Source organism: Balaenoptera physalus, assembly GCF_965194825.1.
Source record: "Balaenoptera physalus genome assembly, chromosome: 13".
NCBI classification, from domain to species: domain Eukaryota; kingdom Metazoa; phylum Chordata; class Mammalia; order Artiodactyla; family Balaenopteridae; genus Balaenoptera; species Balaenoptera physalus.
This window is the reverse complement of record NC_138892.1, coordinates 27,540,929-27,548,481: the sequence shown is the minus strand read 5'-3', so window position 1 is coordinate 27,548,481 and position 7,553 is coordinate 27,540,929. Positions and strand designations below refer to the sequence as shown.

General features: G+C 39.7%; 2 protein-coding genes across 5 annotated transcripts in view; one reads left to right on the top strand and one right to left on the bottom strand.

Moving 5' to 3' along the window:
* Positions 1 to 7,553, top strand: part of NUDT4 (nudix hydrolase 4) — a 35,869-nt gene that overhangs the window by 1,136 nt on the left and 27,180 nt on the right. The gene's annotated exons all lie outside the window — the stretch shown is intronic.
* The window catches only part of LOC309641311 (uncharacterized protein), a gene marked incomplete at its 5' end in the record, with an annotated part of 127,645 nt that overhangs the window by 119,936 nt on the left and 156 nt on the right, over positions 1 to 7,553 (bottom strand). The gene's annotated exons all lie outside the window — the stretch shown is intronic.

The window sequence follows — 7,553 nt, the reverse complement described above, 5'->3', positions numbered from 1 at the left end:
CATTGCCACTTGTAAAATGGTTAGACAGGGAAAGCATTAACATTCTGAGTTCTACTTCCATACCAATTATGTCCAATAAAATTACAGACTAAAGCTGGAGACGAGAATTTAATGGCTTCCTTATTGCTAGTCCCTGTAGTTAGGGTGAGTATGACATAGCGTACTCTCAGTGGCTTAGTTGTTCTTACTATGCTAACAAAGATCAAAGTGCCTCAGAATGGTGCTCTTCAAACTCTTGTCTTGCCTTTATTTTTTGAAAAGAAACCAAGCCCTTTAGTGCTGATCTGGTGCTCAGTTGGGGGTCTCTAAGTGGTTAAACTTAAATTCCAAAGGAGTTTTCATGGGAAATTGGTGTCTTTGAACTGGGCCTATTTAGGAGAGCCAGAAAGTAGAGAGGGAAAGGTTTTTAGCATTTACAAAGTCAGCAAGCTTTAAGTGCATTCTGTTAAAAAGATTAGAAGGTCCTTGAAGGAAGGACCATGTTAGGACAAAGCAAACTTTGAATATAAAATAATACAGTAGCCAGAAGTGATCAAGATAGGTCAAGAATCTTACCTGATTGGCTCCCTATTGTGTAATTATTTTCTTAGTTGGGTGCTTACTAGGTGCTGGGCACTGCCTGAAGACCTTTAAGTTTGTTACATTTAATCCTCTTAGAGCAGGTTTATAGGTGAGGAGACAGTTGCAGAGCATAAGTACTTTGCCCAAAATGACATAATTAGGAAGTGGTAGAGTCGGAATTCAGCATCGGGTCCCTACTCCTGATGCTGGGCTCTTAGCACAGGGCTCAGCCTCTAGCAACTGGGCACACGAGATTTGCTTGAATGAGTGAGATTTTGTGAGGCTGAGCTTGGAAGACTTTCCGAAAGTAGTGACTTTGAAGTCTTGCCATAACGTGAACTTGGAATTCAGGCTTTGTAAAAACAAAAGTTCCCAGGGGAAGATATGGGAAATGGGAGGAAATTGAAATGATCTGTATTGTGTGAATGGTAAAGCAAAGTCTGAGGAGAGCTTCAGAAGTTAACCTTAGCAAATAAATGAGTTGTTTTTGTGCTTTGAAATTGTTTCTACTGTAATAAATGCTAAATTCCTAGCCTCTGGTCGACTCAAGAGACCAGTGCCGTTATAAAATGAAGTAAAGAGCAAGATTTGGAGAATTTAGTAGATAAATAAGTTCATTACATAAAACTTTGACAACCTGGAGGTTGTGAAACCAAGTGAATCGGTTTGTTAGAGAATATGCTCTGAGGGAAGGCTCTGGAATTCTCTAAATAATGCACAGCCAGCTTTAATGTCTGGTTTAGATCTTCGAGATCTTCATTTCTGTAGTTGTGTTTATAGAATATAAGTTGAAATAAAATAGTAATTGCCGTTTGACCCTCAAAAGCTATGCAGTGTTCTAGTCTGGCTGTCTGTACTGAAGGGGTTCTCAGTAGACCTTACTTTAGAATAGGTTATTGTAGGAAGGAAAGATGTTCTAACAGCAGGAGTCTTTATTATTTTGGGGGTGGTTTTATGTGTTTTCCCATTGTATCTCTTTCTGCCCTGTGAGCTAAATAATAAGCATTAGCGTTTGTATAGGAAGAAATTAGGTAGCAGAAGTAACTTGTCCTGAAGTCACAGAAGCTGGCAGATCATTTTGAGCCCCTTTATTTCTAAAACTCATGTCACTTGATCCTCTCTCCAGCTAGTTATTTCTGTGGGCAACCACCCTTACTTTTGACAGTTGGGCTTCCAGTCAAGGCAACAAGTAAGCGTTCCATAGAGTAGCTGGGATACTCAGTTTGTGCAGTGAAAGTGGACAGTACATTCACAAAAGGTAACCCGAAATGGATTCCATTGAACATATTTGCATATATGATAGTTGGAACAGGGATGCAAAGATGAAAAGTGTCACTTCGTAAGGCACATGCTCTACAGCAGGAGGTTAGACAAATGACTGATAAAAAGGAAATAAAATAAGGTTAAAAGTACCATCAGGTACTGCAGGCTTAAGATTCAACGTGAGTCATTTGGAGTTGGATTTCAGTGAGTGGGAAAGGAAGAACCAAGCATCACAAACAGAGCAAGACTTGGGGCTGTGGTCTAGTTAAGCTGCAGCTTAGGATAGCATAGAACAAATAATGGCTGAAAAACAAAGAGCTCCTTAAATGTAAGGTTAAGGAGTTGCTAGGCAAGAAAGGAACTCTTACTTTTGAACAAGGAAAATTTCGATTTTAGATGTATTCAAGTTTGAGAATGATCTGGCACCAAAATAGGCTAGAATTCTAAAGAGAGAAATAGAAATGACTTGATCCTGGGTGGAATCCAGGCACAGTTGCAAGTGGGAAACATAGACAAAGAGTCTTAAGAACTTCCATTTGGACTTTTTGTTCCAATTAACTTTTAAGCTCCCTGAGCCAGGGGCTGCATTCTACAGATAGTAGAATCTCAATGCAGAATGTATGTTCCCAAAATGTCTGCATTCTGCAAAATCATGCACTAAAACTAAGAGTTGCTGGGAAGAGTAGAGTCTCAAAACCTATGGAACTCTAAAACCAGAGCTCTAATAAACAAAAACTAAGTAATATTAATACTTCTCTCTACTAGCATTTTAACCCCTAGGGTCAACAGTCCTTTTCAGACATATATTCTGGCACTCTTACTTCCTCAGAGATTTAAGTCCTTGAAGATACTTCAAATGGAAACCACTTTCATGAGAATTAACTATCCAAAGGTAGCCTTTTCTAAATCCAGGGAAATGTCACCAACCCTCTTCATCTGTGCCTGCAGCTCTCCCAGACCTAGAGAAGGGCTACTTAGCCTACTCAACCAGCCACTTCCTTCAAGGGAAGGCACTTCTGTACGATTTGCATCTGTTTTTATTCTTATGATTTTGGCATATCGCCAAGGCTTTCTCTAATTTTGTAAAAGTTTACCTCATCACTTCAAAACATTAACATGGGGCTTCCCTGGTGGCGCAGTGGTTGGGAGTCCGCCTGCCAATGCAGGGGACATGGGTTCGAGCCCTCGTCTGGGAGGATCCCACATGCTGCGGAGCAGCTGGGCCCGTGCGCCACAGCTACTGAGCCTGCGCGTCTGCAGCCTGTGCTTCGCAACGGGAGAGGCCGCAACAGTGGGAGGCCCGCGCACCGCGATGAAGAGTGGCCCGCGCTCTCCGCAACTGGAGAAAGCCCTCGCACAGAAACGAAGACCCAACACAGCCAAAAATAAATAAATAAATAAAAAAAAAAAAAAAAAAAAGACTAGCCATATTTGTTTTAAAAAAAAAAAAAAAACATTAACATGCTAGGAGAAAAAGTCATGGTCAGCCCAACTTAGCGTTATCTACCAATCCATATAATCTAATTTGGGTTAAACACATTTTCAACACAATGCGCTGTTATTTCTGATCTTCTTATAGCACTCTGCCTCTATAGCCCAAAAAAGTAGTACTAGTTTGCTTAGTAATAGTTGGTAGTGGTTAGTGGATATAATAACTATTGTTGTAACTTATTATCTTTTAAAATGTGTATGTGTGTAGTAGGTGTTCCTAATATGCTGCGGGCCTAATTTTGGCTAAATGCCTATGAAACAGTTAAGTACAGTAGAGCTAGTTTTAACCATTGATGCTATCCTTGTTCATGATAATGTGGGAAGAAAGAACAACAACCCCAAAACAGCTTCTAAATAGCTACAATTCACAAAATAAAATTCTTCATTCTTAGATTTAGGGATCACTTGAGAGGTTCTCTGGATAGCTTTGTTTTTTCTAGGAAAGAAGCGGTAGTTTGTAGTGACTAGTTGTTCACGGCAGCAGGCCATGACCCAGAGCGGTTCTAAGGGTAAAAGCTGAAACACGAAGGGCAATTTGGGGCCCCTTGGTGTAGGGAACTAACAATCCCATGTTCCAGCCTCTGAGGGCGTGACTGCATTATATAGACATTGAACAGCGTTTTCTGGTTTACACGCTTTTACACATCCCCAGTGAGGAGGACTTGGGCAATATAGGGTATAGAATGTATATTATAGGTTATTCCAATTCACAGACAAAGCTTTGTCCAGCAAGACTCAGGACTGGTTCCAAGTGGACCACTATCACTATACTGTTGCTACTAAAAGTGAGGAATACTTCTGTTCCAAATCTTAAAACATTAGGTATCTAAGAAAAAGACAAATGTGAGAAATGACTTCTCAACAATGCCAGGTGAATAGTGTTTTATTCTGATAATTGCCCAGTACATGAAGAGGGGTAAGGTCTGATAGTATAGTAGGAGGAATGCTGATATGAAGGTGGTCAGGTTGAATCGGGGAAGTAGTGTCTTCACTTTTCACCACTCTAATGCCATTGGCTTTGGGGTTTGAGTGTGATTCAAGTCCAACTCTGCAACTTGGTGGGTGGACTAGCCTCCTTTTTATAAATCTTTCCTTTGGTCTCAGCTCTGGCTTATCTGGAAGGTTAAAATGCCTACTTTCATCTTTGTCATCTTGTCACTAATGTGGTGACAGACTGTCAACTTGTTGGGTGCATAAAATCTTATATACCTAGAAAAGTAGTTGAAAGGGAATTTAAAACCTGTGAATGATCATGTATAGATCTGTCAGCTGTTGATGTATCTTCTTACTGAATAAGCTTTTGTAACCTATCTTTTGTTACTTCAGTAATACCGTTCTTTTTTTTTAAGCATTGGTCATTTCCTTAATAAATAACGGTAATATATAAGTATAAATATATTCATATCCATATATACGTTTAGTGGCAAATATCAGTAGACTTACTTCATAGCAACTGCTCTGTACCCTCATTCCTTTTGTCTTTTACACCTTATCCCCACTCCCTTCACTCTCTCTCACTTCCTTACAGTGTAGATTGTTTTAACCTCCAGCAAATTTCACCACTTTCTCTCAGATTTTGCATCACAGACGTCTAAGAGTCAACCTAGGATTTTGGAGCCTGTAAAATTATGGATTCTTTTTGGTAGTCTGAGGGAAGAAAGGAGAAGTTTGTAAAGGTTAATGCAACCATAGAATTTTAAAATTGTGATAAGCATTATTTTGAGACAAAGTATAGATGGAAGTGGATAGTCTGAGAACCCTTTTCTCTAGAATTTTTTGTTTGTTTTTAGTAACACCATTCTTAGAGCATTAGTTAGCATGCTAAAGCTACATTATAGATCTAGTACAATGGGGATGTTATAGAATGTTTAGATGGCTTTGCAGGGGGTGAGAGGGAGATATTGAATAATAATGCTTTGTGATATGGTTCTATAGGTTTCGATTCTTCCAATGTGTAGAAGGGGTTTTAATTGTCCTTGTTTCTGCTTATGGTGTTCAGATTTGTTTCTTCTACCCTGGCAGACCTCTGCCATAATTCTGTTTACTCTTGCCTGTGGAGTATATCCCTCAGTTCTTGCTCTTTCTTAATCACCATCCTCCTTCCCCCCCACCCCCCATGTAGCCTTTGACCTCATTTGAACTCCAAATAAAGTACTCAGGAAGAGTAGGCAAGTACTTAATAACATACTGGTTTCCAAATCTGTACCATCACCAAAGGCTCGTTATCAGATCTCTTAAGTTAGTTGTTTAGATGCTGATCATCTAAACATTTAGATGGTATACCTTAGGTATTACTCATTTTAAATTGACCATTTTTTGAAAAGATACGTTTGAAGTTAATGGTTTAATCAAATTTAATCACTTTGGAACGTCAAGAGACTCTTGCAGCATCATAAGTTCTTGATTTCAGCTAAATCATTTGGAAGAGAAGCTTAGTCATATGATAATAATATCCTGTAGATAAAGATTTGGTTTTAAATCGGAAGCTTAAGTGTTAGTTCAAAAACAGGCACAGACTGTACTAATTGTTTTTCAACGTTATTAACCTTATGTAATTTAGTTCTTAAAGACTGTCTTGGTCAAATAGGAACATAATAGTCATTGACCTAGATATAGGACACTGGATTTCATTTTTTCAGAACTCAACCATTATAAATATTGATGGTTTTGAAACTCCCTATTTACTAAATGAAGATGTACTTTTCTGGCGGCTAGCCACCTGCACTGTCCTGTTGCATTATGAAGGTAATCAAGGAGGTTGCTTAGAGAGCACAGCATTGTGTAGTAAGAATTTTGTTCAGATAATAGAAACCAGGTTATCCCTAGCTCACGCCTAGTAACCAGGAAAAGAGGCTTCCAACTCTGTGGTCAGGACTGGTGGTTACCATTTACTTTTCCCTTGATGTAAGATATAACACTTTGGTACCTTAAACATTTTTGTTTTAACTTAAAATCTTACATTCATTTGCCAGTCTTGATATAGGGTCAAAGTCTTTGAATACCATAGATTCTTGGCAAGTCTCGTTTTTGAATAAAATACAAAGGTGAAATCTGATTTGCAGTTCACTTTGTACAGAGTAGAATTTTAACTTTCTGGATTTTTAAAATTTCTTTCTTTTAGTCTTTTTTTAGTATCTCATCCATACTTAATTTGATAGCAATTTTTTTTAAATTTATTTATTTTTATTATTTATTTTTGGCTGTGTTGGGTCTTCGTTGCTGCATGCAGGCTTTCTCTAGTTTCAGCAAGCGACGGCTACTCTCCGTGCTGTGTGTGGGCTTCTCGTTGCAGTAGCTTCTCTTGTTGCAGAGCATGGGCTCTAGGTGTGCAGGCTTCAGTGGTTGCAGCACGCGGGCTCAGTAGTTGTGGCACACAGACTTAGTTGCTCCGCGGCATGTGGGATCTTCCCGGACCAGGGCTCGAACCCGTGTCCCCTGCATTGGCAGGCAGATTCTTAACCACTGCGTCACCAGGGAAGTCCTTGATAGCAATTTTTAATAACACATTTTTAATGAGCCTTTGCAGACCCTTTTTTGATAATTCCTTCCTGCTGTCATTTATCATTAACTCTCAGTAATTATAAAAACAAGTACAACTGGCAAAATTTGGGGAGCACGCTTATCTTTTTTTTTTTTTAATTTATTTATTTTTTGCTGGGTTGGGTCTTTGTTGCGCTCAGGCTTTCTCTAGTTGTGGAGAGCAGGATCTACTCTTTGTTGCTGTGTGCTGGCTTCTCATTGCGGTGGCTTCTCTTGTTGCAGAGCACAGGCTCTAGGCGCATGGGCTTCAGTAGCTGTGGCTTGCGGGCCCAGTAGTTATGGCTCGCGACCTCTAGAGCGCAGGCACCATTAAAAAGCGTGTGGCACACAGGCTTAGTTGCTCCGCGGTATGTGGGATCTTCCCAGACCGGGATCGAACCCGTGTCCCTTGCATTGGCAAGTGGATTCTTAACCACTGCGCCACCAGGGACGTCCCAACAAGCTTGTCTTGGTAGGCTAATTCAACTCAATTGGTGGGAAAGCAGAAGAGCTAGTAATGGCCAACCGTGAGTATTTAGTCTAGGATCTAAGGTATTTAATACTCACTAACACTCAACAGTCTTGAAAGGATAGTTACTTCTTTTTACAGAGGACGACACTGGTACCCATCACCATGTGCATCAAGGAATGAAACACATCTTGGTTATGATTAGTAGAGTTATAAACATCTTCAAGTTGAAACCTGTGCTTTCTAGTTC